Genomic DNA, 10,411 nt, shown 5'->3' with positions numbered 1-10,411 from the left:
GGTTGAACTCAGGGTTTATATATCATGAGGTGCACCTATACCCTCTATAGGTCACAAACCTTAGAGTATTGAGAAAATGTTAACTGCGAAGAGATACAAAAGCATTGGGGTTTGTGAATCCTCTCACTAATTTAATGAATTAGGCTTTTTCTAAATTACGAGTATTCTTCTTTTTTTATTGTTAAAATCGCAACATTTTTGTTTTGATTGGCCATAAAAGTTCCCCGGCTTGACTTTTATTGGATATAACATGAACTAGCCAAATATCTATATCTATATATAAATTTGGCTTGTCTGTTTGGGTGTCTGTTTGTTTGTTTGTATCCAATAAACGTCAAAACGGCTGAACCGATCGGGCCCAAATTTTTTGTGGGACATGACGTGACCACAGGGAAGGTTTATGAATGATCTAAATTTCAAATATTTGTCTCCATCAAAATTCGATCTTCATTAAATTTTTTAATTTTTTGTGGGACATCACGTGACCACAGGGAAGGTTTATGAATGATCAAAATTTCAAATATTTGTCTCCATCAAAATTCGATCTTCATTAAATTTTTGAAAATTTTGAAAATCCACGAAATTTTTTGTGAAAATCCGCGAATTATTTTTGTTTTGTTTTACGATGTACACAAAGAGAACATGTTCACAATTAATTTAGAAGATGGGCACGAAGCGCCCTCTAAGGCTAGTATTAATATATTACATGCATAAATATATGATATATGATACCTTTAGTTGCTCAAATTATCTAAATGTATGTAATATACGTACTGTGTTGGTCAATCTCTAAGCTATTTCTGTGTATATACTAAATATACTGGTTTCAGAAAAAGGTTAACTTTACAAATAAAAATTCTGATTTCAGCCAAAGGCAGTTTAGCAATATATATATATTTAACCCTAAAAGCCAAAAATTCAAGCAGTTCTAGGCAAAATTGGTCTTAGGAACCCTCCCTTGGTAAAATTCCCTTAAAGGGAGTGACCGGCTATGTAAGGTAGTTGAACTGAGTATGCAGTGTTGCGGAAAACTTCTTCCGGATTCATTTGAGACATAATAAACTTTTTAAAGATCTGTAAATCCTGAGTTTGATCGCAAGTTCGACGTTCAAAACTTCTACTTTGAGGGGTGGATACGTTTTCAGAATTAGTTTTTCTTAAATTAATTTTATTTTCTTAAGTTATTGTCCCCAGGGCGTCTATATTACCAGGTTGGTTTCCCCAGATATTTATTTTCTAAAGTTATGGTCCCTAGGGCGTCTATATTTATCAGGTTGGTTTCTCTTGAGATTTATATTCTTAAGTTATGGTCCCCAGGGCGTCTGTATTTATCAGGTTGGTTTCCCTTGAGATTTATATTCTTAAGTTATGGTCCCCAGGGCGTCTATATTTATCAGGTTGGTTTCCCTTGAGATTTATATTCTTAGATTTTGGTCCCCAGGGCGTCTGTATTTATCAGATTGGTTTCCCGGGAGATTTATTTTCTCAAGTTATAGTCCCCAGGGCGTCTGTATTTATCAGGTTGGTTTCCCCGGAGATTTATTTTTTCAAGTTATGGTCCCCAGGGCGTCTGTATTTATCAGGTTGGTTTCCCCACCTTCCACTACTAATCCATATATCACAATTCACACAAAATTGTTGATTTAAAACCTAAAAACAATAAATCGTGGAAATATTTAATTGTGAACAATGTTTAAATTTTTTAAAGGTTCTTACTTTTTTCTGGTAGAAGCAGAAAAGGAGGGGTCTAGTGATCAGAATAAAACGATTATTACTTCTGAAAAATAAAATATCCGTTTGGTTACAAAGATTTGTTGTTTACAGCAATAGTCACGGATTTTAAGCATTTACTGTATAACACGTGTTTCACTTTTCACGATTTGTTTCTATTTACCGGAGAAAAGGTTGGGTTTGGTTCCGGAGTATGATTTGATTTAAGACGACATTTTACGGAGAAAGATTAATGGGTTTATGGTCTACACATGTGTATTTAGATCAACTCTAGTAGGTCCAACACTAATATTTTGTATCGTTATAATGTAAAATATATATGCAACCATGCTTTGGTATTCCACTCAATCTTGGCTTTTGAACACTGAATTCTTTTCAAGTCTATATACAATAGCAAAAAATTATTATACAAACCTCTTCCTCAAATATTTTAGTTATAAAATCAACTTTTAGATTGTTGTGTCTAATTAATTAAAGGTCGTCATAAAAGTCTCATCTTTGGTGGGAACCCTGTAGTAGTTGACCCTGTAGTTAAGAAAATATTCGATTTTTCTGATATAAGTGAGTCAGTGTCCTGATTAAACCATTTTCAACCCACTAGCAATCAGTTAGGTCCCACTAGCAATCAGTTAGTTCCGAATAGAAATTAGATAGTTCCCACTAGAAATTAGATAGTTCCCACTAGAAATTAGATAGTTCCCACCAGAAATCAGTTAGTTCCCACTAGCAATCAGTTAGTTCCCACTAAAAATTAGTTGTATAGTTCACACTAGTTCCCACTAGAAACTGTCAAGTTCCCACTAGAAACTGTCAAGTTCCCACTAGAAAATGTTAAGTTCCCACTAGAAATTAGTTAGTTCCCACTAGTTTCCAAAAGCTCCCACTAGAAATAAGTTAGTTCCTACTAGTTCCCAACAGACATTAGTAAGTTCCTACGATTTTTCAATGGGCTTTGTATTTTCAATTTTTAGATATGAAAGGACTCCTACGCAGTTTTTGACTGATTTTGAATGAAAAATCTAAATATTATCAGAAATATTACGACACAGACAGGATGTACTTTGTTGTATAGATAGTTTTACATGTATGAGGTGCATGGAGGAAAGGTTTGCTTCAAGTCCATCAGTGTAATACATTATACGGTAGAAAATTGGTTTATTCTTGTTATATATACAATACATCTTTTCAAAGATAATTTTGTTCGGCCGTAATTGATATTATTATATGTCAAATCATGTTTTAATACCAAGGAGGGGGGGAGGGAGGCAGTGGCTAAGAGGGGCGGGGAAGGGTGATAAATAATGAATATGCATCCAACTGGTTTCTGTTTTCAGTGTGCGAAATAAGTGCAACACATTTTTTCAAGCAATCATGGCTCTGACCTTTCTTCAACTAAACAGAGTGTATTCAATGTTATGGGGGACGGTATCTTATATATATATAAAGTTGTAATCTCTATTTGTCTGTCCGTTCGTTTGTCCGATCATAACTCAGGAACCCCAGGATCGATTTGAGTCAAATTTTCTACAGGGAACTCTTTAATAGCCAAAAAAAAGTTTTCTGGTAAAATCGTTCAAGTGCGGGTAAACGGCGGGAGTTACTTTTAGTTACCTTGGCAGAGCTGGGTTCCCAAGATAGTTAACTATAAAGGTGCAACTAATTAGCCGCACTATGCTATAATGAAACCATCACACTTTGTTTGTTAACTCAAACTTGACAAAATTGCCTTTAGAAATTAGGAATATTTTGTGCGATGTGACAAACAAATATTAACAATATAAAAGTTTGTCAGATATTCTGAACACTTCGAATATTATTTTTGTAATTTTGTTTAAAATATGTTTATGATTTATAAAATGGCTGCAAAAAAGTTCAATTTAGTTTTCTCATAAACCTTTTAAGATATTTTGCAAAAATCTACAAAAATGCGTAGTCAGAAATGATTTTTATATTCCTGGAGTAAAATCTATTAAAATTGGACTGCTTCCTCCTCACAGTTTTCCTAAAATATGGTATGAAAATAAACGACACTTTTAAAAGCTTTCAAATATCAATCTTATAATCTTATTTCGAATTTTAAACAGAATTTAATTGAAGATTATTATCAGCGGAACAAATGTATAAATTCTAACACAAAGCAAAGACGATTTTACAAAGAAAAGACTAAAGAATTAAAAAGAGTATAAGATATAATCAAACATAAAAGAAGTTAAAAATATTTTCTCCATAACACTCTATTTTGTATGTTTTTGTTACTTTTCATAAATAAATGATTACTTACTTACTTAACCCTAGTGGACCTACTCAACTTGGAATCTCAAAGCTAAGAACATTCTCGTGGATCTCCCGAGTTCCCCAATCAAACTTTAGGGCAAAATTAAGGGGTTAATAGTTTATGATCGGACATCCAAACATGTCAACAGAGATTTACAACTTTATATAAATATATTTGAGAGTTCCCAAAACATTCTGTTCATGAATGTACCAAACAAATTTTTGTTTTCAAAACGCTTATGGAAATTTTTAATATTTTGAAAAAAAAATGTTTTTGTTTCTTCAAGCTAAATCTAAAAGATGTATTTAGAGAAAGAATGAAAACCTGCAAAGGACTAGGGCTGAGTTTAAAACTTAAAACTCGTTGTTTCAATCTATTCGTTCTGTCATTTCGTCTAGAGAAATTCTAAAATTTATAAACTTTTGTTTATCAATTGAAGATATGAAATCGGCTTGCGACCATGAGAAAGGTTTTTTGTTTTGAAATTTAAAAAACCCTATTTCTAGGGTTGGACATTACAATTTTCCGCGTATAATAAAAAAAGTTCAAATAGATTTTTCGGAATTATTGTTGCTGTTGGATTTATAGTGTTCAGTTTATCTAACCTGTCTCCGTATTGAGAGTGGAGTCGGAACACTTTGTCCTCCTAGATGCGGATCAAGATCCACAGGACAAAATATCTACCAAAAGCATGTCTCTAAAATCCCAAATCTAAACGGTTGATAAAAGCGAGAGATTATCAAAACTTATCCCTAAATGGTTCAAATAAAAAACTAAAAAGGAGAAAAATCAATTGAAATATTTTTCTAAAAATCTATAAATCTTAAAGAAATGTTTATGACTTTGATCCATTTTTTAGGGCTGATCCAAGATCCGAATCCACATCAAAATTGAATGGATCTTCTGCACTGGTTAAAATGTAAAAATTATGTTACTCTAAAACATCTTTTAGACAATCTGTGTAATCTGTATATTAAGAGGCACATCGTGTATTCCTGGAAATATTAAGATTACCTTGGTTAATCACTGTTGCAAGGTTGTGTAATAAGGTTAGATACTCTGTTTATACGCTCAAATGTAGGTAAAGACGACATTGTAGCAATGAACACTCTAAATCCTCATATGACATCACTGCGCGCTTATTTTAAAGAATAAGAAATTTTGCGGCTCACTAAAAATAAACGAACTCGAAAATTGTTAGCGCAATCAATATTTGTTCAATATAAATAAACGTCATAAGAGGATTTATAGTGGCAATTGCAAAAAAGACGACATCTATGTATAAATTTGGCTTGTCTGTCTGTTTGTTTGCTTGTATCCAATAAACGTCAAAACGGCTGAACCGATCGGGCCCAAATTTTTTCTGGGACATCACGTGACCACAGGGAAGGTTTATGAATGATAAAAAAAATGTGTTTTAAAGGTTTTCAATTTTGTAAGAAATTTACATTCTTGAAAATCCGCGAATTTTTTTTAAATCCGCAAGATTTTTTTCTTTGTTTTAAAAGAACATGTTCACGATTTAAATAGAAGATGGGCGCGAAGCGCCCTAAAAGCCTAGTTTACCTTTATTTGAGATCATTCCGAATATTTATACCTATATGTATACAACCTTGCAACTGTTACCAAAGATAAAGCATGAGACGACTAAATTGCTCTGAACATTTAATTAGCTTTTTACAGGATTGCTTTTATTTGTAATCAAAGTTTGTTGCAATTAACTCAGTTTAAATAAAATCAAGTACTCTTCAAACTGTCATTTTTATACCTATTCCAAAAAAACTTAAGGATTACAGGGGGGCTTTGTGAAAACAGCTCTTAGCTATCTATAAGCTCAATTACTGCGCGCAGTAGTTTTACAAATATTTATTGTACACATATTTGGTTTTGTATTATAACTTTCTTTTCTTTAATTTCCTTCATCAGATTATAGCGTCCAGAGTCCGAGATTCAGAGATCCAGAGATCCAGAGATCCAGAGATCCAGAGATCCAGAGTCCGAGATCCAAAGATCATCCAGAGATCCAGAGATCCAGAGATCCACAGATCCAGAGATCCAGAGATCCACAGATCCAGAGATCCAGAGTCCGAGATCCATTGATCCAGAGATCCAGAGATCCCGACCAGAGATCCAGATTCCGAGATACAGAGATGAAGAGATCCAGAGTCTGAGATACAGAGATCCAGAGATTCAGATTCCGAGATCCAGAGATCCAGAGATCCAGAGATCCAGTGTTCGAGATAGAGAGATCAAGCGATCCAGAACAGAGATCCAGAGATCCAAAGCTCTAGGCAAATATTTAAAAATAGAAGACGACCCTAGCTAACTTCTTTTTCAAATGGGAATATTAAATAAAAATGCACAAGATTAGACTTCACAGACGACTCTAAGGATTTCATCAATATGTTTTCGTAAAATATAAATGGTTTCCTTTAGCTTTTACATATAATTGTTTCTTTTCCAAGTACTTAGATGACCGTTGACTGCAAATTTGTCACATACAGCTGACAAATTCTTAAACCATTGCATTATTTTGAGTCATTTTAGAAGTTTGTGGTCATCATTTAAGTCTCATATTCTTGGGGTAACCCTGTATTTTAACTACGTTTTGTAGCTGGTTATGCTAATATGAAATTTTTAAAATCTGAAATCTTCAATTAAAATATTTATTAAAAATGTGGCTAACCGCCTAATGTTGATTTATTGCAGATTTGTTCTAAAATTCAAGATACGCTCAAAGCTTTTTACCAAATATTGGAAGTCACTTTAAAAATGTTGCAAAGCTCCTAAGATGTAGATAACCCTATGTTATAAAAATTACATGTAAAAATAGAGGAGCTGTTAAGTTACAGCTTCTCTTTGCTTCCATGCTTTGTGTATCAATGCTGTTTGAAAGAAGTTAAGTACTTTCCCAAAGGCATTTTCCCAAGCGGCAACTTCCCAAGTGGCAACTTCCCTAATGTGAAATTTCCCAAGCGGCGACTTCCCAAGTCTGTCCTAGCCGCAACGCTTGGCCCCTAGCCTGTTATAGCCGCAGCGCACGGCCCCCTAGCCTATTCTAGCTGCTGTGCTCGGACCCCATTGCAGCCTACGCCGCCTCAGAGGTCCTAACCTAACCTTTGGGAAGTTGCCACTTTGGAAATGGCGAATTTGGGAAAGTGCCACTTGGGAAATTGTCACTTGGGAAGTAGCCATTGGGAAAACGCCTTTCGGAAAACATCTAACACTGTTTGAAAGCTTGGTAAAAGTTGAAAATTGAAATCGAAAGTCGTATTCATTGTATTACTATATACGATGACCACTGTATGCGACCTATCTAAGGTTTCAATCAGTTTTACGGCTTTTGTAGACTGTACACTTGCTGAACTAAATTTGAAGCGTGAGCACTGCACGTGAAGGTGTTTATTGATTTGTCGGAGGTGTAAAATTGTTTGGTTTGGCACCGGGGAAAATCTTGGTCGAAGACGACTTTGCAGCGAAGTAATATCATTTGTTTTGGTTAACAACACTGCATGACATTCAGGTGCATTTCGAAGCTCTGCTTTTAAACAGGGATACCCACAAAAGATGAGACCTCAGAGGCGATAGTACTGAATTTATTCTGTCTTTTTCTTAAGTCATGCAGTTCAGTGCAACTATAAACTTGTTTTATATTACCATCATTAAAAATACCTTTTTATAATTTTATTCCACACATTGAAGCAAATTCAATCTTTAAATTATCGTATTTATAAAGTTTTCTGTCGTCATTACAGTCTCATCCATTGTGGGTAACCCTATATTATATTTTCTTAAATTCAAGAAATTCTTGAATTTTTATATTTATGGTTTTCAGCAAACATTTTTACTAGTTTTTTTTCGGTTCATTTTCTTCACGAACATTAGGGTAAAGAAAAAAAAATGTTTTATATGATTTATTTTTAAAAACTTACAGTATACAGAGAATATAATATGTTAAGTAGAAATATGGACTTTAATGATAATAATAATAATGATAATAATAAAAATAATAATAATAAAAATTGCATGCCCTATTAGATACTTTACTCTTAATATGCCCATGTGACTTTGTTTTATATAAAACGTAACTAAATTAGATTATTGTTTGAAATTAACTAATTGTTCATTGAACAACCAGAACTTTCCCTTTCTTAGAGCTACTAGAATGATCGATCAACTGATTCATTGATCAACTGGTTGATTGATCAACTGGTTGATTGATCATCTGGTTGAGTGATAAACTGGTTGATTGATAAACTGGTTAATTGATCAACTGGTTGATTGATCAACTGGTTGATTGATCAACTGGTTTATTGATGAACTGATTGATTGATCAACTGGTTGATTGATCAACTGGTTGATTGATCAACTGGTTGATTGATCAACAGGTTGATTGATCAAATGGTTGATTGGTCAAATGGTTGATTGATCAACTGGTTGATTGATCAACTTGTTGATTGATCAACTGGTTGATTGATCAACTGGTTGATTGATCAACTGGTTGATTGATCAACTGATTGATTGATCAACTGATTTATTGATCAACTGATTTATTGGTCAACTGGTTGATTGATCAACTGGTTTATTGATCAACTGGTTGATTGATCAACTGGTTGATTCATCAACTGGTTGATTGATTAACTAGTTGATTGATCAACTAGTTTATTGATCAGCTGGTTGATTGGTCAACTGGTTGATTGGTCACCTGATTTATTGATCAACTAGAAGATTGATCAAATAGTTGATAAATCAAGTGGTTGATTAATGAGGTGGTTGAATGATCAGCTGGTTGAATGATCAGCTAGTTGATTGATCAGCTGGTTGAATGATCACCTGGTTAATTGATCAACTAGAAGACTGATCAAATAGCTGATTGATCAACTGGTTGATTAATCAGCTGGTTGATTAATGAACTGGTTGATTGATCAAATTATAAAACAGATTGGTTTAAAACTGTCCACTACTGAGAATGGTATCCTCCATCCAAGCCTGAAAAATAAATATATAAATAAATAAAACATATTAAATAAATATATAAATAAATAAATATTAAATACATCTTTTATTTCAATTGTTAACACTTTCTCTTTGTATATATTGCAAAAAAAATGTTTGCGGATTTTTTGCGAGGACATGAAAAGTCCCTGCACACAAAATTTGAGCCCGATTGGTTCAGCCGTTTTGACGTTTATTGTTTACAAACAAACAAACAAACAAGCAAGCAAAGAATATATAAAGATTAAAGGGAGCACTTTGTGAATAATGGTTAATATGGTGACTGGTGAGGTAAAGGATATATATCAGAATAATATGGTGACTGGTGAGGTAAAGGATATATATCAGAATAATATGGTGACTGGTGAGGTAAAGGATATATATCAGAATAATATGGTGACTGGTGAGGTAAAGGATATATATCAGAATAATATGGTGACTGCTGAGGTAAAGGATATATATCAGAATCCTTTTTTTAAATCGAAGGTTTTTCTCCTCTCTTTAAAGAGAAATTAAAATGTTTTCTATCCCCTTAAAAAAACTAAATCTATATCCTGTAAATTTAATTTCAAGTGAATGCAAAAATGGCAATGTCCGATTTACAACGGTATCCTTTAAACCTTTGACTGTCCATAGAGACGTGATCAAGCTGTGTGCTCGAATTGGCGTAAACCTCAACGTGTTCAATAAATACAGCTGACGTAACGATGTTACATACTAAATATTACTCGAAATTACTGAACATCGTAAATCTAAATCGGTTAAAAAATTGAATCTACGTGTTAATCTTGTACGACTTTTAGAAAAAATTGATACTTTTTAAATTATAAAACAGCTGATTAACAAAATAAACAACAATTCTATGTGCTTCTGTAGATTAAAAAGGATACCTCAGACACCCGTCATTAGTCAACGTTTTAAAGGGTACTATTCTGAATCGTACACACCACTCAACAAATGGAGGGTCATTTGAAATTACGTCTAAAGTCCCTTTACGGTGTTTTGATCAAATAATATCCTGAAAAAAAAACTCAGGTTTCTTGATTTTACATGCATTTAGAACTCGCATTTGTATTTAGCATTTGAGAAAATATTGCCCTTGATCTTACAGAATATATTTTATCAGTTAAAACAGTGGAGTCCCTTTAATTACCTTAAAGGACGGAACTCTTGTATAGACTCCAGGGACACCTTCCCTTCCACATCCGATACCAAAACTATTCATTTATTTATGTATTCATTTATTTATGTATTCATTTATTCATTTATTCATTTATTCATTTATGCATCCTTTCACCTATTCATTTATTCATTTATTCATTTATTCATTTACTCATTTATTCATTTATTTATTTATTCATTTATTCATTTATTCATTTATTCATTTATTCATTTATTTATTTATTTATT

General features: G+C 33.1%; 1 long non-coding RNA gene across 1 annotated transcript; it reads right to left on the bottom strand.

Annotated features, from left to right (window-relative positions):
• Positions 1-7,905: 7,905 nt before the first annotated feature.
• LOC111714683 (uncharacterized) lies at positions 7,906-10,261 on the bottom strand. Its single transcript, XR_002768034.1, has 2 exons — positions 10,155-10,261; positions 7,906-8,995 (listed from the first exon to the last, which is right to left on the bottom strand). It is a non-coding gene; the product is annotated as an uncharacterized LOC111714683 (long non-coding RNA).
• Between the last annotated feature and the right edge of the window lie 150 nt (positions 10,262-10,411).

This window comes from Eurytemora carolleeae, unplaced genomic scaffold (assembly GCF_000591075.1).
Source record: "Eurytemora carolleeae unplaced genomic scaffold, Eaff_2.0 scaffold1611, whole genome shotgun sequence".
Lineage (NCBI taxonomy): Eukaryota > Metazoa > Arthropoda > Copepoda > Calanoida > Temoridae > Eurytemora > Eurytemora carolleeae.
The sequence above is the reverse complement of the archived record's forward strand: the minus strand, read 5'-3'. Positions and strand labels throughout refer to the sequence as shown.